This window comes from Triturus cristatus, chromosome 7 (assembly GCF_964204655.1).
Source record: "Triturus cristatus chromosome 7, aTriCri1.1, whole genome shotgun sequence".
NCBI lineage: Eukaryota > Metazoa > Chordata > Amphibia > Caudata > Salamandridae > Triturus > Triturus cristatus.
The window spans coordinates 1,002,685,748-1,002,710,059 of NC_140590.1; the positions used below are offsets into that span (position 1 = coordinate 1,002,685,748).

The following is a 24,312-nucleotide window of genomic DNA, read 5'->3' on the forward strand; positions in this document are numbered from 1 at the left end:
TTTTGATTACAGTATTGTGGAGTTTTGTTGTCTGATCTTGTGTTAAGACTAGTTAAGATTACTTATGTTTCTAAACTGGTGGGGTGGCCATTTCTAGTGTTTTCACAGTATTACTGTATGTGTTCACAAATGCTTTACACACTGCCTCTGAGATAAGCCTGTCTGCTCGTGCCAAGCTACCAATGGGGTGAGCAGGGGTTATTTTAGAAGTGTACCCCCTTACCCTGACTAGAAGCAAGGGTCCCTATTTGGTCAAAGGTACCTACCTCTGCCAACTAGAGACCCCCAGTCGCAAGAAAATTGTGACTTGCTAAATAGGGATTTTACATGGCCCTATTGGATTTTGCATGCGCAAATGGGTCAGAAACCCATTTGTGCATGCATAAATAGGGTCGAACATCTGGCCCCAAAGAGATTTGAGGTGCAACATTTTTTGACACCATTTGTTGAAATGCAGCACTAAGGATTTGGTGCATGCTTCTCTGGTGAATGTAGGAACGCAGTCTAAATTAAGCCTAACAATGCATGCAATACTTCCTTCACCACATCACACGAAGGCATGTGGTTCTGCACACTTCTGAGAGCAGAGGCAGGACAGCTAACGTGGGGGGCTCATAATGTGTTCCACAGGAGAAAACACTGCGTTGTATTATTCATTTTTAATGTGATTTGTATACATCATCCTTCTAAGTGAATGGCCTGAGCTCTAGCCACACTCTGTTACCGAAGGTTGTAGAGAGATAGGCTTGTGAAGGACTTTGAGCTTGTTATAGGTACTTTTAAAGTCTTTTCCTGTTCTCTCTTTGCCCACACGTGTTGTGTATGTGGCAGAAATGGGCATGTGAATGCCTCTTTTAAAAATATATGCTGAGGCAAGCAGAAGCCATTTGGACATGTTTGTATTTGGTGAGTTAGTAGTTGAGGCACATGCATACAGGACATAAGAGCTGTCACGTTTAGAATTTTGGGGGATGTGTGGAGGATGTATTCTCTAGGGCCCGGATTACGAGTATAGGTGGTATTTATTGCACATGATAAATAACAATACCACGGGGTACTTTATTTATCGAGTGTGTTAAATTCCACCTATTACAAGTTAATGGGGAGTAATATGCAGAGTTAGGTGTTTAACGCACCAAAATCTGCATGATACTGTAAATACCATATTGTTACCCCCATTAAATTTCGGCAGGTTTGACCTTCTGAAATTTAACAAAGGTGGAGTCATGTAACACATCCGATAATTATTAGATGCATTAAATACTTAACTACAGGGGTTTAGCACATGACATAATTTAACGAGCACCTCGTAATCATGCCCTAAGTAGGTGGATTCTGGTTACAGAGTGGGCAGGAGTGCTGAAGTCAGGCTGAGGGTGAACCTAAGGTGTTTGGCAAAGGCATAGGAGACCAAGTGGGCATTTTGGCCTCGGTCAATGAGAAGGACCTCAGTTTTGGCCTCACTGAACACGAGTCCACTTCTTCCCATGTACCTTAGAGTGAGATATAAACAATTGTCTGTTTAAGTGAAGTGTTGCCGCATAGTGACACCGATTATGCCATAGTGCCACCCTTCCTCTTGTGACAGATTTTTAATTCCCGCTAAGCACTGCTCAATACTATAGGCCCCTGGGGTGGTTCATGCTATGAAATACTACTTCTGAATCGAAGGTACTACTGGCCAAGAGGGACAGAAGGTTCTGGCGCATACCATCTGCACCCCCGGGGAGGAATGGCTGAGAGCGATGGATTGCTGCGCGGTAACAGAGGAACTGGTCTTGGTTGCAGGGCCCTGGGGTGCCCTAAAAACCTAGTAAAACATGGGGCTAATACTGGGATTACTTCAAGCAAATAAATGGTTTGGAACTAGGACTGGCTGAAATTGTCTTTGTTGCGGATTGTCTTTGGGAATTAGAGGAATGTGTCGAGTGACATCCGTGTTTTGTACACTTTGACATACTATATTGTGGAAAACTATTGCTTTACTCGCATGCACGTTGTTGGTGTTTTGGGGAAAAAAACAATATATTTAAAAAATGCATTATTGATCCGATGTTTCTTACACTTCTCATACATCGACCCAACGATCCTTCCATCCTCAAATGTATTTAACTCCATTCTCAGCCTGCCTTTGAACTCACACAAAACAGCGCTACAATAACAAACAAATATTTTCATCGACAAAAAGCTAGGCCTGTTGGCGATGTAAAAGTTTGTTTCGCTTTAGACGAGCACCAGTTACGTTAAGAAGGACATATCCATACGTGTATGTCTTTTAGGCAAGGGAAGCTTCGAATTCCAAAGTCAGCAACTCTGACAGTTCGGCCACACCCTCTAAATCAAAGTATCCATGTAGCAGCCGATTGCTTCATTGTCTATTAATTGATATCTGAGCACGCACTGTTTTCACAAGCTGTGTATTGGGAACGCATAGAAGTCAGCAGAATTGTAGTGCCAATCCTGCTCTGCAGCCACCAATGGCAGCCCTTCTGGGCAGAAACAACGGCCTGGTGTGTCCTTCTTTAACCCTGGCGCGCGCCAGGTGTTTAACGCAGGCGCACACCGCTTCTTCCGACCCAAGGTCTGTCAATCTTTATTTACCCAGCCCGGGAAAGACCTGAAATGATCTCGCTTCATACATTATTTTTTTTTAGCAGGGGGTAAGTTCCGGATGGTATTTTGGGGTGTTACACCCCCCTAATAAATGTATTTTGCGATAAATTGTTGTGTGCAGGTGCTTTCAGTGGGTTATAGTGAGGTGTATGTGGGATTTCACCAGGAATTTTTACACACACACTCAAAAATGCACACACATCTCCCTCTGTTTGGAAGGACTTCAAAAATGTTGCTTAATTAAAAAAATAATGTGCTTTTTCTTGCTTAGTGCCACTAACCAATCCGCCTTCCCCTACCCTTCGGCTGCTCCATAAGCCCCTCGTGCACCCTGCTTGTGGTAGGATGTAGTGCATGGGTACTCACAAACTTTCTCTCGGGGGCCAAATTTACAGTGTGGTTTGTGGCTGAGGGCCGCACCAGTGGGGGCGGGGCAGTGATGGAGGGGGCAGGGCTAGAGCACACAAAAAAAATATGACCATGAGGTTGAACACAGGCCCCTGCAGCGGATGCCTTCGTCCACTGAGCCACCAGACCTGGCATACACACATCTTTCTCTATCTGTCTGTCTGTCTATATATCTCTCTCTCTCTCTATCTCCCTCTCTCTCTCTCTCTCTCTCTCTATCTCCCTCCCTCTCTCTATCTCTCTCTATCTCCCTCTCTCTCTCTTTCTCCCTCCCTCTCTCCGTCTCCGTGTCTCCGTCTCTCCCTCTCTCCGTCTCCGTCTCTCCCTCTCTCCGTCTCTCCCTCTCTCCGTCTCCGTCTCTCCGTCTCTCCCTCTCTCCGTCTCCGTCTCTCTCCGTCTCCGTCTCTCTCCGTGTCTCTCCGTCTCTCTCCGTCTCTCTCCGTCTCTCTCCGTCTCTCTCCGTCTCCGTCTCTCTCTGTCTCCGTCTCTCTCTGTCTCCCTCCCTCCCTCTCCCCCCTCTGTCTCCCTCCCTCTCTCTCCCTCTTGTCTGTCTCCTTCCCTCTGTCTCCCTCTTGTCTGTCTCCTTCCCTCTGTCTCCCTCTTGTCTGTCTCCTTCCCTCTGTCTCCCTCTTGTCTGTCTCCCTCCCTCTGTCTCCCTCTTGTCTGTCTCCCTCCCTCTCCCTCTGTCTCCCTCTTGTCTTTCTCCCTCCCTCTTGTCTGTCTCCCTCCCTCTCCCTCTGTCTCCTTCCCTCTGTCTCCCTCCCTCCCTCTCCCCCCTCTGTCTCCCTCCCTCTCCTTCCCTCTGTCTCCCTCCCTCTGTCTCCTTCCCTCTGTCTCCCTCTTGTCTGTCTCCTTCCCTCTGTCTCCCTCTTGTCTGTCTCCCTCCCTCTGTCTCCCTCTTGTCTGTCTCCTTCCCTCTGTCTCCTTCCCTCTGTCTCCTTCCCTCTGTCTCCCTCCCTCTGTCTCCCTCTTGTCTGTCTCCCTCCCTCTCTCTCCCTCTGTCTCCCTCTTGTCTGTCTCCTTCCCTCTGTCTCCCTCTTGTCTGTCTCCTTCCCTCTGTCTCCCTCTTGTCTGTCTCCTTCCCTCTGTCTCCCTCTTGTCTGTCTCCCTCCCTCTGTCTCCCTCTTGTCTGTCTCCTTCCCTCTGTCTCCTTCCCTCTGTCTCCTTCCCTCTGTCTCCTTTCCTCTGTCTCCCTCCCTCTCTCTCCCTCTTGTCTGTCTCCTTCCCTCTGTCTCCCTCTTGTCTGTCTCCTTCCCTCTGTCTCCCTCTTGTCTGTCTCCTTCCCTCTGTCTCCCTCTTGTCTGTCTCCTTCCCTCTGTCTCCCTCTTGTCTGTCTCCCTCCCTCTTGTCTGTCTCCCTCCCTCAGTCTCCCTCCCTCCCTCAGTCTCCCTCCCTCCCTCAGTCTCCCTCCCTCCCTCCCTCAGTCTCCCTCCCTCCCTCTCCCTCCCTCCCTCCCTCTCCCTCCCTCCCTCGGTCTCTCTCCCTCCCTCGGTCTCTCTCCCTCCCTCGGTCTCTCTCCCTCCCTCGGTCTCTCTCCCTCCCTCGGTCTCTCTCCCTCCCTCGGTCTCTCTCCCTCCCTCGGTCTCTCTCCCTCCCTCGGTCTCTCTCCCTCGGTCTCTCTCCCTCTGTCTCTCCCTCCCTCTGTCTCTCCCTCCCTCTGTCTCTCCCTCCCTCTGTCTCTCTCTCCCTCTGTCTCTCTCTCTCCCTCTGTCTCTCTCTCTCCCTCTGTCTTTCTCTCTCTCCCTCTGTCTCTCTCTCTCTCCCTCTGTCTCTCTCTCTCTCCCTCTGTCTCTCTCTCTCTCCCTCTGTCTCTCTCTCTCCCTCTGTCTCTCTCTCTCCCTCTGTCTCTCTCTCTCCCTCTGTCTCTCTCTCTCCCTCTGTCTCTCTCTCTCCCTCTGTCTCTCTCTCTCCCTCTGTCTCTCTCTCTCCCTCTGTCTCTCTCCCTCCCTCTGTCTCTCTCCCTCCCTCTGTCTCTCTCCCTCCCTCTGTCTCCCTCCCTCTGTCTCCCTCCCTCTCTCTGTCTCCCTCCCTCTCTCTGTCTCCCTCCCTCTGTCTCCCTCCCTCTGTCTCCCTCCCTCTGTCTCCCTCCGTCTGTCTCCCTCCGTCTGTCTCCCTCCGTCTGTCTCCCTCCGTCTGTCTCCCTCCGTCTGTCTCCCTCTGTCTGTCTCCCTCTGTCTCACTCAGTTTGTCTCCCTCTTTCTCTGTCTCCCTCTCTCTCCCTCTCTCCTTCCCTCTCTCTCTCCGTCTCACTCCCTCTCTCTAGCTCTCTCTCTGTCTCAATCACTGTTTGTCTCCCTTTCTCTCCGTCTCCGTCCCTCTCTCTGTCCCCCTCACTCTCTCTCTCTCTGTCTCCCTCTCTGTTTCCCTCTCTCTCTGTCTCACTCACACTGTTTGTCTCCCTCGCTCTCTTTCTCCCTCCCTCCCTCCCTCTCCCTCCCTCGGTCTCCCTGTCTCTGTCTTCCTGTCTGTCTCCCTCTCTCTCTGTCTCACTCTGTCTTCCCCCTCTCTCTCACTCCCTGCTGCCCTCCGTCACCTCACCCTGCTGTCCTCGTCACCCTCTGTCACCTCACCCGCACTGAGACAGCTTCCCGGGAACACACACAGCGGCGCACCCAAGTACTTCACAGGTCTTTCAAAGACCATTCACTTGTTAATGAGGCTTTGTTGTTTTTCACCTTTTCTTAGCGCCCCTGCATCTCCACTCTGATTGAGTGAGTGGAGATGCAGGGACGCTAAGAAGAGGTGAAATACAACAAAGCCTCATTAACAAGTGAATGGTCTTTAAAAGAATCGCCCGGCCCACATAGCTCCACGCTGCTGCAACCGGCGATATAAAAAAAACACAGGTATGATGTCTGCAAGGTCCGTGGGCCGCCAAGGAAGGCTTGCCGGGCCGCTGACAGCCCGCGGGCCGTAATATGAGTACCCGTGATGTAGTGTAACAGTTTAATGCCAGCGTGATAGTTAGAAACTCTCAAGCTCGGAAAGGTGTAACAAACCAACAGAATTAGCATATATTAAGAGCTATTTCAATTGTGCAGCAGTAGCAGCGGGGGCTAAATTGTGTAGCATGAAAGGTTATTATGAGGCAAGGAAAGGCAAACGTAGTGGCACGGAAAGAGTTTGTTTGGGAGGATTTACAGCTGCAAAGACATTTAAAAAAAATTACATTTACAATGTCCCACCCAATTTCGCACGCATTCTCTTCTCTTTCCCAACTAGTAAAGGAAATGTTCATTATGCAGCTTCTTGAGAGAAAAAAAAATGTTTTTTCACACTTTCCACCAGCGTGCATTAAGACCCGCACTGTAAAGGAAGAGGGGGTTGTACACAAGCCTGATCCTTGCACTTTCTGTTCGGACCAAAAGCAAGCCTCTGCATTTTCTTCAAGTGAAATATTTTCAAACAGTAAATACAAAACAGCGTCACACGCAAACAAGAAAAAAAGAGCTAAAAAAGGGATATGTATTGGCTCTGTCAATTGTTGTTACAGAGATGGCTACATCTGGCAATACATCAGCTAGACAGTGCTTAATTTGTCAAAGAATGAGTAGTGTTCCCGAAGCCCTGCTCAGAAGCAGACGACAACTCCCTGCCCCTTTTGTCCGCACTCGCAGGTTCTTGCTTTCGGTTTGTGCCTCCTTGACATTTTTAGGTCTCGCCTGGCGTTAGCTCGCATGCACTGCCATCGCCATGTGAGGGCCTTTTGGAATCAATAAGGATTCCAAAGCTAGATGTGCACACGTACGGATGGACAGGAGATGTGCACGTGTATGGATGGACAGGAGATATGCCCGCATACGGACAGACAGGAGATGTGCACGCATACTGGTCGCGACGTTTCAGCACAACGCGCGCATGGCGCTCTTTCGCTTTCCCTCCCTCCCCCCGTCGGGCCCCTCCTTCTTCCATTGTGTGTGCCAGTGCTGATTTTTCTTTTTTTCTCCATTTCCAGCTGTATTGCGAATGGTTAACTCTAGAAGCTCTGCAGTAGCTAACTCTGATGTGATGTGGCCTGTAGAAAGCCTGTGTGCATCTGCTGTTTCATCTAGGGCCTGACTGCAGCTACTGTACAATGCTGGAGGGGCATCTTGACCGCACTGTGCTCTGGAAGTCCGTCCAAGGTGGAAGAACTTCGGTGGGGGTGTGGTGCTCGGTCACTGTTAGTCCCAAGGGTGTGCATAGATTTAAGATCACCCCATTGGCGTATCTTTTAGTATAACCGATTATTTTTTGTAAGTTTCTCGATATATATATATATATATATAAAAAAAAATCAGATGCGCAATTGTCTTCCAAGCTCTAGTTTATGGATGCATGCTTAAATTGATCAGCCGTTTCGAGCACAGCCTTCTGACTCAGTGGTTTGAAAAGTGCCCAACAGGGCATAACAACCTATCCCGGGGAGCCAGGCGTTCCGTCAGTTAGGGCCATTCATTAGTGAACTGGAGGAAATCGGTTTGCGCTTGGGTTTCAGCTACACAAATACATATTTCTCTGTGGGAGTTGCAGTTTGAATGCTGTGGCTGGAAGCCGATTTGACCCACCCCTGTATTTTATTTTCTGTTTATTCTGTCGCTTTATGCGAACATTAATAGTTTGATACCTTTCAAATATGCTGCTGGTTTCCCTTAGACACGGTTTCACAACACTTACAGTCATGAGGGCATCAGGGCAAATCATTATTTCAAGAAGGCCAGTGACGGACCCGAGGGGATAAGCTCAGTAGAAGAGTAAAACACAGCGACGCAGAAAACCTGTGGCACTGCAGCAGCACGACGGGCTTGGTGATGAGGTCTGCCTAGAAATGTGTTTAGTTGTTTCACTAGTTTCATATATTCAAAATAAAACCTACACAAAGGAGGGTTTAGGTTAACCCTCTACATCCATTGGTCTGTTTGAGCATAATTCATATTTTGCTTCCTCTCATGACCACAAGCAGTATTAGCAGCGGATCAGCCCACTTCAGCCATTAGCTCTATTCTGCCGCGAGTGACTGTATTTGCACTTAACCTAACAATGGGTGCACGTCAGTGGGCTGTCTTTCCACGGTTTCCTTTCCCAGGTTCCCTTTTATTTATTTACCCAGGTACCTTTTAATTTCTTTAGTAATAAGTTGTCTTTGTTTTTAAGATATAACTGCAGTGCCACAGTCAATGCTATAAGTAAATGAAAAATCAATTGAAACCAAAACACTTTAATTGGAAACCGCATAGCTAGCAAAAGCCAGACATGTTGGCTTTGCCTGTGCTTGTTTCTGTCTGCCTCTGTCCTTCTGAGTGAGAGTCTTGTTTACTTGCATTTGTTTCTTCTGAAATACATTTGAATTTCTAGCTCTGATTAGATTTTTTTATAGGCCACACATTTAAGTGAAATCTGAATTATTGCAACATTGTGCAACTGCTTTTGCCTCCTTCTGCTCCCACGAACACTCACACCGTAGCCTTGAGTTCAGATACCTCAAGGGAATCAGCCATGCCCAAGGTGGATACTTGAATGTGGCAGCTTATTCCTAATGCAGGGATCCACTGTGAGGCGGAGCTGGAGTACGAATTATTTCAGAGGTAACGTGCTGTGGGCATGTAGGGAAATGGTTAGATCGGATGGGCATGGCAGCTGTTTTTGCTGTGACTTGCCTTGTGAATCTAGGTAGACCAGGAATACTTATATGGACTGCAGCCATACTGTGCACGATATACTCTCTCGCTCCTGCTTTTTGTCAACAATTAATTAATGTTTCTACTATTCAGTTACGTCATATAGCGTCTACAATGCTCAGAGGCCGCTAAAAGGTGTCTGTAGTAATGAAGCCAGGATCCAAGAGTAGTTTCATTGAAGTTGGTTACAGGATCAGAAATACAACCAGTAATAAGCCAGAGTTTAGCCAGTATTTAGCCCCACCAGGAGCAACCTTCCAGGTGCTCAGCCCTTCTCCAACTGTCCATTCCCACTCCCAACATTCCATCCAGCATCACACTGTCAGCATTCCACTGGCACATCTTAACCATACCAGACCAGGATACTACATATCCTCCTTTGTTCCAACAAAAACAAAAAGGAACGCCAAAATCTAGAATGACAAGAGCGAAAGAGAACAGAAGCTAGACACAGAAACGAGAAGACCGGAAAGCACGAGAAAATAGAAGAGAGAGAGTATAACACAAACCAAACCCATCTTCCCTTCCAAGGATAGCAACCTAACAAAAACACCAGAGAGAGATAGGGATAAGATAAAATGAAAGGACGTAAAGCACCCATCTTCCCTTCCAAAGAATAAAAGAAGAAAACATCCATTAATGACTGTCCTCTGCATAACCACTGGCCAGGTAGAAATACAAGAAAACAGCTCACATCAGGAGAAAACAAGACGACAGAGAAAAAGTGGAAACCGAATGCTCACTCTTCCCTGACGACAGCAAGAAAAAGAAATTACAATAAATAGAATACAACTGGGCTACAGCGTAAAAAGTAAAACTAGAACAATTGAAACGCCCAGAGTAACGTGACCCATGCACTGTGGCGACTTAAACCGCACACCCCACTTAGGGTAAATACATTTGCTTGTGCATGGGCAACCTCGAGGGAAGGTATATGTGCACTATTGAAAACAAAACAATTGCCAACACTAAACACCTTAAGAAAGGCAACCCGTGCACTACAGTGAAGGCAATAAACAAATGATATGATGTCCACCTACGGACGCACCTCGACTGGAGGTAAAAAAACATTATGCACAAGATAATGGGGAAAGACCCCCACAACACACCTCCAGAGAGGTCAAGAGATTGTGCATTGAAAATGCGGGACAAACGTCCGCGCAACACACCTCGACTGGAGGTCAATTGATATGCATATGAAAGTGGGACAAAACCCCAAAACACACCTCGCGGAGAGGTCATTTGTGCACTGTGAAGTAAGTTAAAAATTGTGCACTATGTGACCGTATAAAACACTAGTTAAACACAGCTCACTAGAAATGGTTTTTTTTTTTTTTTTTTAAAAACAACCCTAAAGTTCAAATCAAAACTTGACTTGTCACACAATTGATAGATCACTGAGCAGTGACATGCACAAGAAATGGAGTACATTGTAAACTGTAAAAGGAAAAAAAAATACACCTTGACACATTGGCCATAGACTTTAGTCCTGGCTCAGGATTATCCACCCTAGTACTCCATTGTACTGCACCATCCATGTACTGATCTCACAGTCACTGTTCCTGGGAGTATTTCTACGCCGATGTAGTAAATGACGCGCTAATAATGGTGATGACGTTTGCTGTTGAGAATAACCAACTCCCTTACTGTATGATAAATAAAGCAAGTCCCACTTACTTACTGCTCTTACACTGTCCACAAAACACAGACGCGCTGTATCTCCTCACCAAAAGCCTCACAGCGAACGTCTGGCATGGAATGTCAGCATTAGAAGAAAAGGAAGAATTGCCACTCAGAGTCATTGACTCACTGTTTGTATTTCCGTGTTTTGACTGTTTGCAGCAGCCGCTGGGGATACTCGGATTTACGTTCAATTGCATTGTGAAATAACTTGATGGTTCCAAAACGTTGTAAACTTCACACCGGAACGATCGTGGTCAGAATCACTTTAAAAAAAAAAAAATTTAATTGAAGAACAGGATGGTTGGCAAGATACAGCAGGAAATCAGATCATGGTGCATAAAAGGCAGCTTGAATTCCAGCTCACGCCAATTCCAAAATGGCGGTACGTATTTTGAAGCTATCCCGGGTGGCTCAAGGCACGCTGGAGCATTCAGGCGTGAGATGACAGCAGAACAGGACACGGACGGGCGTCATAGAGAACTGAGGAAAGGAAGACGCACTGCCTGCACGCGACCCTAGAAGGTGAGGAACGCGTGCATATATTTTGAATTTGAAGAATGCGCTGCCGTTATTTGTAGTGGAGATCCACCTCAGAGCTTAAAATAAATAATTTAAAAAAATAGAGACTCACCGAAAAGAGCACAGTCCTTGCCCTCACATATGCGCATATGCTCACCCAAAGTGCCGGTACTCTCGCAAAGAATTGCACGGTCAGATCCTCACAGTGTCAAACAGTGACAACGCCGTCGCTGAATGAAAAGCAAGATGTCCCATGAAAGTCCAAACAACACAGAGACACATAGCCGGGTGATCAGGCCGGCAGCGTCTTGGTGAGAGATGTAACTGAAGAGGCTCTCAGAGAGTGTGTAGAACGAACGCTTCTAGTTCTGGATGCACACTTGGAAATCTTATGTTGAAAAATAAAGCTTTGCGAGGCACTTGAGACGTTGTATGGACAGCATGAATAAAAGTCATTATTCTGTTGAAACGCCGTAGTGCAGACAGTTGGAAGGCTTACACTTCTCTTGAAGGCACAAAACATGAAAAAATAAAACATTGTAGAGTGTCAGGTTTACCCTCTCCTGAGGGCACAGAAAAAAAAACGTCGTAGAGTGTGAGGCCTACCCTCTCCTGAGGGCATAGCACAGGCTTACCCTCTCCTGAGGGCACAGCACCTGACACAAGCTTTGAAGAGTGTTAGGCTTGATCTGCAACAAAACAGACGTTGTAGGTACAGAAAACAGAGACTTGAGCTGCAGTAGAGACCGGAACTGGCACTGTAGCGTAAAGGGCGACCGTTGTAGAGGTCACTGGTGGGGCTGATATGTGCCAGTAGTTGAGTTATCGCAGCTGTAGTTACAAGAGTTGCTTTATCTTGAGAGTTGGTACTCCAGACTTAAAGATGAAGGTTTCAGAGGTAGCAGACGCAGGTTCTTCAGTTCAACTCGTCGCCATAAAATTGTAGTAATGAAGCCACGATCCAAGAGTAGTTTCATGTAGTTTTATTGAAGTTGGTTACAGGATCAGAAATACAACCAGTAATAAGCCAGAGTTTAGCCAGTATTTAGCCCCACCAGGAGCAACCTTCCAGGTGCTCAGCCCTTCTCCAACTGTCCATTCCCACTCCCAACATTCCATCCAGCATCACACTGTCAGCATTCCACTGGCACATCTTAACCATACCAGACCAGGATACTACAGTGTCATTTTGGTGTTATGTAAACCATTAAAATAATTATGAAGCATGGGGGTTGTGGCGGTGGCTAGCTTGTGAGGGCGGTTTTTGCAGACCTTCAAATGGCGATTGGGCCAGGCTCTAGAAATAAGTAATTTGCGTAGGATCCCCTCCCCCACCCCCCCACTTACCCTTTCCTCAGCATGTTATGAGATCGTGGTCAGTATGGATCTCTGGTTTGACTGTTTCTGTTGCTTTGCCTTTCTTTTTACCGCAGTACAGTTGTTCTTTTTAAAGGGACAGTGTGAAGCAGGAGAGATTGGCACAAGTTGAAATGCTCTTTTGTTAAATTCGTCAGTGTGTCTATTTTAAGTATCTTCCCAACATAGAAGAATGCACCGTAGGAAGCACATACACATGTTATTCAATTGAAAAGCATGCATACAGCATGCGGAAGAGGCGAGCATTTCGTCATAAATCAGACTGCATAACACAATATTTAATAATTTTACAGCTATTCAATACCTAGCAACACAATACATAGGATAATGTGCTGCATACCTAAACGCTTATAAGGTCCCAAAGGCGAGACCTATTGGCTATGCCAATGCTTGTTTTTTCTGTCTTCCGGATCTATGTGTTTTCCCGCTCTTATTTGTAAATGTCTGATACAGAAAAAGAAGAGACAGGGAGGGCCACTGAGGGGCCCGCTTAGCCCAGCAACAAACCGGCCCGCCCACTGGCCCCGGCAACAGGCCCATGCCCAATTGCCAAAAGTCAAACGGAGCCTGCTAGCCATAATCTGGGGGTGCAGCTTTTCGTCCCAAAATGGAACTCGTCGCCACCTTTCCATCTTCATGGTGTTTTTGGAGACCAGAGACTAAACTAAGCGCCAAAAGAGGTTCTGGTTTGTAAGACAACTGCAAAGCCATGACTGTCTGTGTTTATGCGCGCGTTAACGCGTGTGAAAGGAACAAGCTGCTTAACACAAAGAAGGAGACGTTCTCCGAGCACAGATAGGTCACCTGGGCTGGGACAGTGCATCACAGCCCTCCCTTCCCGCCGGCTCTGCCCCTCCGGTATGCCATTCATTGCTATTCACGCGATGGAAAAGTACAGCCATTATGAAACGGGCACTCCCCGTGTGCCACCTTGAGAAGCCAGCTGGCCGGGAGTGGACGTCATGGCAGCTCGCCCAGGGCTCGTCTGTGCACAGGCCGTGCCAACCTCTCGCGGCTCCTACCATTCTCTGTGGAGAGGGTAATTGTTTCACACCCGGGATGTTACTCTATAATATGAGCGTTGGAACGGATGCGGTCGGCGCTCCTTTAAGGAAGGCAGAATTCGCCCTCGGCGCGTGCAGCCAACAGGTGTGCCCACGCCGCCTGGGCATAGCGTGCTCTTTGTCCTGGGCACTGCATTCTTGGCCTGCCGCTCCCCCAGACCACAGTTGCACGCCCATGCCTCTAGCGGCCGAGAAACCAGCCGCACGATTCAAAATGTGAATGTAAGCTAACTAGGAACTTCGGGAACGAATACATGTGGCAGCTGGAATGGGGTGGAGCCAAAAACCGACCTACACACTGACCCGTCCGACCAGCACTGCCCAGTTTCCCTATAGGCCAGTCCGACCTGTTGTTCTGTCGGAACTTGTTCAAAGAACACAGGCCTTTGATGTAATGAACACACCGTGCTCTGATTAACAGATACAAAAAGGCCGAGGCCTAATGGTGTAACAAACCTATAGAATTAACATATATTAAAGGGCTATTCGAATTGTGCGGCAGTAGAAGTGGTGACGGAGTTGTCTAGACAGAAAGGGAATATTATGGCAAAGTCTGACAGTAAGTAAATGTCTTCATGTATGTTTTCCTAAACTGCCACAAAGGAATTGGCAACGAGGACAAACTTGGCAGCAAATCGGTTCTGACATACGGAATTAGTCACAAAGAGGCTGCCTTTCAAAATATCTTATGAGGGTAAGGCACATGCTGCAGAGATCTCGCAAGCCTAGCAATTAAAGAAAAACTGATGGCAGTGGTAGGAACAAACTGATAGCACATCTGTATAAAGCTGAGGTAAAATACAAAAGTAAAGTGTGCTCGAGCCTCGAATGGACCAACACTATGCCACCTCAATAGTGTATATAAATATATGAAAACGAAAGACTTTCATATATGAGATAACACTGGTGGTTAATGCACCTGCTGGAGAGAGCTGTGGATTGTCTAAGCAGAGTTCGACTCAGAAAGTAGCACAGATGGTTAATGTGCCTGCTGCAAAGCACGCCATATAACATGCAGATAACAGCATTGTATTTTATATATTTAGGGAACTGAGTTACTGTGTTTGACACATATATCCTTTGTTGTTAGCAAACCATAAGTTGCAATCCTTCTAATATAGCACAGTGAGCTGTAAACCTGCGCCAAGGAGCTGCATCCAAACTGCGCGGTATGGGTTTAGATCCTTACTGCTTGTTTTCTCAATCTGTTGTTATTCGAAGGTTACTGAAAAGGGTTCCTTTGGTAGTAATCTAGGGGCATATGTATCAACATCACCATTTGCGATTCTCAAATAGCGATTTTTAAAGAATCGCTATTTGAGAATTGCAAAACGGGATGTATTTAAATACTCTATATATAGGAAGCCTCGGTCCTTAAGCCTTTAGAAGAAGCAAATTGACTACCATAAAAAGAGTATTAAGACCTCCTTTGGCAACAAAATTCAGAAACGCAGAAGTGTGGCATATGTAGCATATAGTGAAAGTTATTAATATTACACCTATGTGCCAATGACACTTAGGGTACAAAGAAGTGTCTGTGAGGCTGGAGGTGACAGCAGTACACTGGGGACTCGCAGGCATGTTGTTCAGGGCGGCTCTCAGTTCGGCTTCTCCCTTAAAAAAAAATCTCGGGCCCCTCAGCGTCAGTTGGGCAGAGGTTGTGGCCTTACGACCACAACTGCCAACTTTAGAGCCGTGGAACCAGTTTAGACCCTCGGCGTCGGCTCAGTCTCCTGTGTTTCTGGGCAAATGACAATCTCCCCGTGCTTACCAAAAATGAATGTGTCCTAGTGTAACGTAACTGGTGCTCATGTAAAGAGCTCCAATACCTTCTGGTCGAGTTCGCGCTATGTAAATCTGCACATAATAAAAGACTACCTCTCCACACCGACCAGCTCCCGTGCCACCACTTCCGGAGAAAGGAGGGAAAGTGCACCCAAAAAAATTTCAGCTTCTATATCCAAATACAGAAATTACAGGCTCCTGTGTGCAGGGCACTGGACTGCTGCTGTGCATGCTTTAAAAATAAATCTATGTAATTTATCTTTGCTGACGCATCCATTGGTGTTTCCGTAATATATAGAATTATGAAATTTGGATGCAAAGTAGCAGCTTTTGCTGATAAATTGAACGAGAAGAAAGTTGCTGAAGCCCACAAGATGAAAGATTCAGCAATTGATGCCCTCAATCAGGCAATTACAGATGAGAGCAAAGTACAGTGGCGGGTTGGACGCCATTACATTTTTGATGCCAAGAGAACCACCGTTGTCATGGTACTCGAATCAAATTACCGGGAAGGATTCTCACCATTCACCACGAGGCACAGATGCGCTTAGACTATCACGACAACCTGCAGCACGTGAAGTTCCGGCGGGAGCAAGATGAAGGTGGCATGTTGAAATGGGTGGAGAAAAACATTATGCAGAGTATCTCTGCGTAATAGGAGAAGGGGAGTACAGTAAAGTGTATTTCGGGCATCAAGAAGCTATCCGAGACTGTATAAGCCAGCTTGCAAACTTGAGAATTCACACCTCCATGTGAGAGAGGAACTGGACTTGAGCTGTTCAGATACCGTGCCCTATAATAATCTAAAATATATATATATATATATATATATTTATCATCTACTGGCAGTCGCCAGTAGATAGTTATAGTTAGGACCGTGTTTCATAGGAAATCTCAAAATTCTATTTTGAATAACTTTGGCGCCGGTTGACGAATCCTCGCGAAATTTTCAAAACGAATGGGGCGCTCCGTTCAGCTCCTACCCTGAAAGTCTCGGGGTGATTCGTCAAGCGGGGGCCGAGAAAAAAGGGGGGTCCCAAAACGCGTTTTCCCCATGCATTTTTCCATAGGACCTTTAGACACAGCTACAGCCCGAACGGCTGAACAGAATTACTTGAAATTTGGCAGAGAGGTAGCCATAAGGTCAAGGAAGTGCCTTTTGTAGGTCTGGTGTAAATTTGTTCTGTAGTTCCTGAGAAAAAAACATTTAAAGCAATATATATATCTGTAAGCGCGCTCCGTGCGCTTACGGTAAGCTTACCGTACGCGTACGGTGCCGTGCGCGAGCTCAAATCTGATTGGTTGTCACATGACTGTAAACATTCGAATCGGACGAAATCAGGAAGTGTCGGCCGCCATTTTGTGTGTTTCACACAGAAAAAAAAGGGAGATAACGTGAAAAGGGGGCAAGGAAGAGAGTTATAGACCCCATAACATTTGAAAGGGGGTCAAAGAAGGACACAAAAGTACGAAAAATACATTTATTAATTTTTAAAAAAAAATCGCCGAGTGCGCGTACGGTAAGCTTACCGTACGCGCACGGCAAAAAAAAAAAGAAAAAAAAAAAAAAGAAATAATCAAATTTATTAAATAAATTGAAGGACCCGCAAGGGAGAAAAAAAATTTGTTACTGTGTAAAAAAAGGCGAGGCGCGCACGGTATGGACTGCGCAATGCGCAGGGTGTGCGCACGGTGAAAAACCAGAAAAAAAAAAAATATATAAATACACAACTTAGCATTTAAAAAACCGTACAAATTCACTGAAAAAACCATAGGTTTCACACACGTTATAGTTAGGAATTAGCATTTAAAAAACCTTGCAAATTCACTTAAAAAACCATAGGTTTCACACATGTTATAGTTAGCTGTACATTTCACTCGTAAAAAACCAATGAAATTCCACGTTATAGTTAGATCAGGTAACTATAACTTGCGCGACCGCAATCCACAATGTGTCATTTCAGATGTCATCATTGATGTGAAGAGTGATGTCACTGACCATGTCATGAGTGATGTAATATGTGACGTCATCAGCAGTTTATTGTGGGCGCGCAAGTTATAGTTACCTGATCGATTATAGATTGCATTGGCATAGCCAATAGGTCTCGCCTTTGGGACCTTAAAAGTGTTTAGCCATGCAACAGTTGATGTTGTTGCACCAAGGATATTGTGCTGGAGAACTAAACACTTATAAGGTCCCAAAGGCGAAAACATTGGTCCATTATTCCTATAAATATTATTGTTCATATCTTGCACAAATAATTTCACCAGTGCACAACAATAAAAATGTTAAAAAACATTATTTCGCATGCAGATTTGATGGCCTATAGTGCAAAGGAAATATAAACAGTAGTAATAACAAGGTAAAACAGTCATTGAACAAAATGCAGAAATGCTATTTCAAAAAATGTAGATTGCATTTACAAACATGTACGCCTACACATACAGAGTTTTTGCTTTACGTGTATTTGCTATACAAAAATAGCCAATAGGTATCGACTTCCAGATTATCAATCTTAAACCATGCAACACTTTCTATTACTGCACAAATATCTGCTGGATAAGTAACCACTTACAAAATACCAAAAGCGAGACCTATTGGCTATGCCAATGCTTGTTTCAGACAGAGATGAAGAAACATCCTATTGATGTTTGCCAGGAGGAGCCCCAGCTTTGGGCTAGAGTCCTTACTAGAAATATTTAACTCTGCCCTAGGTGGGAATATGATTCCATCTTCTTGGCACTCAGCCTTTCTCGTACCTATATTTAAGAAGGGTGATGATGGTAGCCCATCCAACTATCGCCCGATCTCCCTCTTGGACGTGGCAGGGGAAAATCTTCGGGAAAGTTCTGCTTAATCAGAGTGCAGGGCTTAGTGGACATTCATAATATCATGAAGGAGGTACAAGCTGGTTTCAGATCATGGATAGGTACTATAGATTAAGCAATTCGATTATATATCATCTCACATAAGTATACAGATAAAAGGAACTCTTCATTGTATCTTATATCCTTTGATCTGAAAGCAGCTTTTGACCTAGTCGACTGGAAGAAATAGTGGAGATCATTAGTAGAAGAAGGGGCTGATACCACCATGGTATGACCAATAATGGCTCTTCACTCTGGTAACACCGCCAGAGTCCAGTACGGGCAGGGCGCTCAGTGCACAGAAACCTTCAAAGCAGAGAAGGGTGTACGACAAGGTTGTGTGTTGGCGTCTTTACTCTTTAGCCTCTTGTTGAATGATGCAGTGGAAATTTTACTGGAAGAACCCTTAGACGTTCCTACCATAGCTGGAAAAAGGGTGCCAATATTTTATTCAGTGACGATGCCATTTTGATGGCGCAAACAGAATATGCAATCCACAAGCTTTATTAGCATTTTGTAGATAACTGTGAAAGGAAATCCCTGACTGTTAATAGAACAAAAACCCAGAGTAAGAGTATGGCTTGGAGATCTTCCCTCAATTTTAAGTGGAGGCTTACAATAGATGGTGTGCCTATCGAAACTGTTAAACAGTACGACTATTAAGGGATATTGTTTGCTGAGAAATTGCAGTGAAGAAACCATATTCAGAAGGCAACCACAGTATTGAAAGATGTGGCTGGGGCGATCCTGAAGTTCAGACATAAGGCCGTTGCAAGAAGTATTCGTATTATTGTTATATACTGCAGATCTATACACAAAAGGCAGCAGCAGCTCTCTTTGGGGCTGAACTTTGAGGGCATGCAATTCTTCACCCATTACAAGTGGCCGAGAATAACTTTTTGAGAGCTTTATTGAGGTTGGAGCCAGGCACCCCCTAGTGAGCGCTCTATGCGGATCTTAGTTTTCCCCAATAGCGGAGGTTGCAGCTCTCAGACCAGTGCTATACTGGGTAAGGCTGGCGAGAAATTCGAAGGCAGCAATATATCTTAGATCACTGGAAGATGCAGCCTTGAAAGCTGGACAATGTAACTTTCTACCCTAAACCCTAAAACACTACCCCCAGCATGAACCCCTACACTACCCAAACACCACTGCACTACCCTAAGCCCTAAAACACTAACCCCAGCATGACCCCCTACACTACCCAAACACCACTGCACTACTATATACCCTAAAACATGACCCCCTACACTAGTGGGAGTTTCTGCATGTTTGTGAATTGTTTTATGGTTCAAATCTTCAAATATGCTTAGGCCAGGGGCACCAGCTTCTAGTAAGGGACTTTGTGGGAGTTCCTAGATTTCAATAACAATTCAGTGGGGGTCCCTGGGTTCCAGGAATGATTATGGGGTGGTGGAGGGGCACATAAGTCAAAAGGTTAAGAACCATTGGTATAGACAACCCCAACTACCTACTTACAATTGAAATCCTGACTTTGTATTTCTCCCACCAATCTATTCTTAACATGTAATGCCTACCAGAATAGACAATATGTGACTTCTTCATTGTAACCCACATTCTCATATGTAACATTTCATGTACATTGATTTACATAGTTGTATGATTTACCGTCTGTATGATGTATATGTATGTGATGTAAAGTGCGGTGACACCCTAACGTTAGAAGAGTAGTACTGTAAAAGGAATACAAAATAAGGTAATGCTATTTAAATCAATATTTGTGTAATTACTCATACAGATACATCTGACATTCTTTCATTGTATGCCTCTCTTACATATAGGGGGTTGAATAAAGGCAAAAACATGCCTTCAAATACTTGTTTCTCTTAAGCACTTATGAAATAATATCAAGTTGAGTGCCTATGTTCCACCACATTGCATTGGCATCTAGGAATTCGGCTCCGGATAGTTCCCAGCTAGGATGGTAAACAAAAGAAGGGCTGCTGGTCTTTTAAATCAGGCTTTTGTTTTGGGCCCAGCTAGAAGTGAACATAAGAAACCCCATGTACTGCCTGCAAGATGATGCTTGGAAAGAAGATAACATGTAGCACAACTGAATTTACCGGTGTCAGCAAATTACACTGGTACAAATTCAGCATTTCTCACTGGGTTCAACCCGGATCCCGGTTCTGGCTCAATAATAGCTGCCGGATTCAGAATCAACCTGGATCCCCCTCATTTCCTGCCCTGGATGTAGGTGGAAAGCAGTTGAGATACCACTTTCAAATATAAAATAAATAGGGTGCTTATTAAATGAGTGCAGTCATTAATGTATGTACTGCGTTCCACAATACTTGGCTAGCCAATTAGTGTACAACCACCAACTCCCAGATGTCCCATCTTTTTGACAGATGTAATAGAAACTCCTAAGTTTTATGTTTTTACATACACCATTATCTGTCAATATAGAATAATATGCCCAACTCAATTATTCTTCAAAAATACCCATCCTCAAATTGCACCTCAATGTAACCAAAAGACTCTCGGAAGCCCTACGGACAACTTACGCTTCCACGAAACAATGTGGGCCCTTCTTTAGCATCTAAGAACACCAACTACTGGCATTCTAGAATGGCATTTTCTATTCTCAAAGGATGTGCCTGATGCTTCCAAAGAAGTCTTGCATGGGCTCAGCATCAAAATGCCCGCTTCCTCGTCACAACTTTTTTGTTCATCCTTATCCATTGATCCCCGTTATTCAGCAGCAGCCTGCGTTCAGGGCCTGAAAGTACCTGTTCATTTAGAGATAGCATAGGAGCCTGCACACACTACATCATCTTATTCCACATGGAGGTAACATGCCTTACTTTTAGATGATTACTAACTAGCCAAACCACAGCAAAAGGAGTAAATCCTGTGCCACAAAATACATTCTTATCGAGAGTCTTTGCCAATAATAATTTATATTGGATTGTACTGTATTGAAGTATTTTTATAGCACCTTATATACCTTATGTGGGGCACACATGAGGGTATTAGGGTGCTACACCATGTAGGGTGTGTAACTAGAAGGGTGTATTGATTTTCATTCTACGCGAGATGTGTTTTATTGTACATGATGACCACCATAGTTCCGCTATAGTGTAATAGGACATAGTGCTTAGCGATGTGTTGGATGAACGCATGTGAGAGAAATATGCAGTTATAGTCTATGGTATGCTGGCAGTTTTGATGTTCTCTGTAGGGTCTTTTATGGCAATTATGGATTCATTCGGTAGTCAGTCCAATTTTCTGGCTACAGTGCAGGATCAACCACTTTGCGGTATTATGGCGCTGGGCAGGCATGGGTGGGGAAAGAGTCATAGATTTTCAAGAATGGATTGTGTTATAGTCTGTACGTCTATAAATGTCATTAGAACATTGGAATGTTGGAAGCTCCATTGAAAACAATGGAGTGCTCCGGGCTGATAATGGCTGGTATAAGCCCGGAGCTCCAACATTCCAATGTGTCTTTGTTCACAGCACTGGCGTAACAAAACTCGAGGGGGCCGCCCTGCAAGACACGTGGAGGGGGCCCCTCTGGGCTCAATAAGGAGCTCTGCAACCCGAGTGCTGTGCTGAGGGGACCCCCTGGAGGTTAGAGGATCCCCGCACTGCGGGGGCTGCGGGGGCCTGTGTTACGCCCCTGGTTCACAGCTGTGGCTGTGAACAAAGGCTTCAGGGAGCCTGAGGGGATTTGAATCACCTCGCGCTCCCTGAAGGCTTTGTTTTGTTAGAACATTCTGCCCTCTAGTGGCAGAATGTTCTAATAGCCTTATAGCCCTTCGTAGTAGGGCTATACCGGCTTTTAAAGTCCCTCTGCTTTATTAAAGTCCCTCGCCTTCGGCTCGGGCCTTTAACGCTGCAGCGGGCCTTTAATGGCCGGTATAGCCCGCTACGGCGGGTTATAAGGCTATATTATAAGTTATTGAGTAATGATAAGAGTAACAGATGTCTTCATTCATTTTTATTCTCAAATATTTTATTTACAGCCTTTTGGTTTTAATACATTTATCATTAGTGGTACTCCAGTCACACAGTCCTAGTGCTACAGCCAGACCTCTTCATTCATTACGTGCCTGTCTAGGGAAGCGGTTAGTTGCCATGGATTGTTAGAGGTATTGGATGACAGACATGTGTTGTAGTGGTCTCATCCTAAGTAAATATAGGAGAGTCATATGGTGTAAACACCTATCATGCAGCCTGACTTGGAATACAATTGGCTGTAGACCCGCTTATTGAGCATTAGGCAGGATCAGCAGAGGATATGTACCTATGCCAAGCACAGTCCCTGGTTGGTAGTTTCGCCACACTGGCAGACTATGTGAATGTGTGTAGATCAAGGGGAGGGAGAAAGAAGGAGTTGCGACCCACTCGGCTTCTTTAACAAGTATCTAAATATCAGGTTGAGAGTGGATCACTGGTCCTGAAAGAACCAAAGTTAGCATCAACAGTTCATGAGTTGATAAGAAACCCTCAATCACGTTTTATCGCAAGATGGTATTATAGCGGTATGTTCGGTTATCCGCTAGTGCTTAACAACGTGACAGCATCATCATAGGGTTACTGTGTGCTTCCTCCACCCGGAGGTTCTTACCTCTGGTTTTTCCAGTAGTGATCATAGAAGTGAGAATATACAGCCGTGTGTGGTGAAAGAATCCCAGTTAGTGTAGGTTAAAATGCTCGTAAAACCAGTCAGTAGTTTTAATAGAACTGGGTTCGAGTTGATTAAAAATGATTTACGTGCAGAATCAGACACTTTAGGGTCTGGTGCACTTAGTGAAAATGTTTAAAAGAATGGTCGACATGTTTCAGCCCTATCTAGTGCCCCTAAGGGTCAGGTGGGCTTTCATCAGGACCTAGTGTTCAAGTGAAGGAATCTAAGTTTCATAGGACTCCTTGAAGAGGGTGGAGTGAGTCATCCAACCAACGCGTTCAATTTGAACCTTTTTTTGCTCTAGTAGAGGATACCGTCAGGGACAGGAGGCTAGACCCCGCTCTTGCGCTGGGGAGTTTCCGACTGGTTCTGCCGCCGCCTCTCTTACCCCGGTACCCCTGTCCCTGACGGTATCCTCTACTAGAGCAAAAAAAGGTTCAAATTGAACGCGTTGGTTGGATGACTCACTCCACCCTCTTCAAGGAGTCCTATGAAACTTAGATTCCTTCACTTGAACACTAGGTCCTGATGAAAGCCCACCTGACCCTTAGGGGCACTAGATAGGGCTGAAACATGTCGAACATTCTTTTAAACATTTTCACTAAGTGCACCAGACCCTAAAGTGTCTGATTCTGCACGTAAATCATTTTTAATCAACTCGAACCCAGTTCTATTAAAACTACTGACTGGTTTTACGAGCATTTTAACCTACACTAACTGGGATTCTTTCACCACACACGGCTGTATATTCTCACTTCTATGATCACTACTGGAAAAACCAGAGGTAAGAACCTCCGGGTGGAGGAAGCACACAGTAACCCTATGATGATGCTGTCACGTTGTTAAGCACTAGCGGATAACCGAACATACCGCTATAATACCATCTTGCGATAAAACGTGATTGAGGGTTTCTTATCAACTCATGAACTGTTGATGCTAACTTTGGTTCTTTCAGGACCAGTGATCCACTCTCAACCTGATATTTAGACTATGTGAATGGCCACTGAAAAATTCTGATAACTAGTTGGCATCACGGAGGCTTTAGAAGGGCCATGCATCATCTCTAATCTGCACTGAAAGAGCATGTGACCAGACCAGATAGAGGCCCAAGAGGAAAAGGCCAGAGACCAAGATTTCCATATTCTGGAATTTATTCAATGAGCAAGAACTAGGTATTGCAACAAGAAATCAGGGATGTGGAATTCCTATAGCCTGACACCCAGGACATTGTTTGGGGTCAAGGGCAACAAGTTTTCATGCCTATTTTGTCCTTGGGACTAGTAGGCCCAACCCTCTACAGCACAAACCATTTGGCTGCCAGTTTACAGTACCACATTATGGATCACGGAAGAGCATTGTTTGCAGTTAAAGTCATATTTTTGTCTATGTTTTAATGCTGTTCAAACTTGAATTTATGGTTCATTAATTGAAAGCCTTTATTAATAGGGCAAGCACTAAGTAAATTTTGTAAGCTTGGTCTGCACTACTGACAGTGGTTTCAGTATAAGTGTGTACACACGTTTTCAAAGCTTACCAATATGAGGCTATGTATACTGCTCCCAGAATGCTCTCTGATTAGATGCAAATATTTGCAGAATCTTGAAAGCAAGATTGATGATTCTTTGCTTTCAAAACAAAATGTTCACAAAAAAATGAAAGTAGGGAAAAACATTTCGCTAGA

General features: G+C 45.2%; 1 protein-coding gene, 1 long non-coding RNA gene and 1 pseudogene across 2 annotated transcripts in view; 2 read left to right on the forward strand and 1 right to left on the reverse strand.

The window, feature by feature from the left end:
• Nucleotides 1-15,842, forward strand: part of LOC146810994 (ATP synthase peripheral stalk subunit b, mitochondrial pseudogene) — a 40,839-nt pseudogene extending 24,997 nt beyond the window's left edge.
• The window catches only part of LOC146810990 (uncharacterized), a 711,140-nt gene that overhangs the window by 528,347 nt on the left and 158,481 nt on the right, over nucleotides 1-24,312 (forward strand). The gene's annotated exons all lie outside the window — the stretch shown is intronic.
• The window catches only part of LOC146810991 (solute carrier family 22 member 4-like), a 381,961-nt gene that overhangs the window by 352,782 nt on the left and 4,867 nt on the right, over nucleotides 1-24,312 (reverse strand). The window lies entirely within an intron of this gene.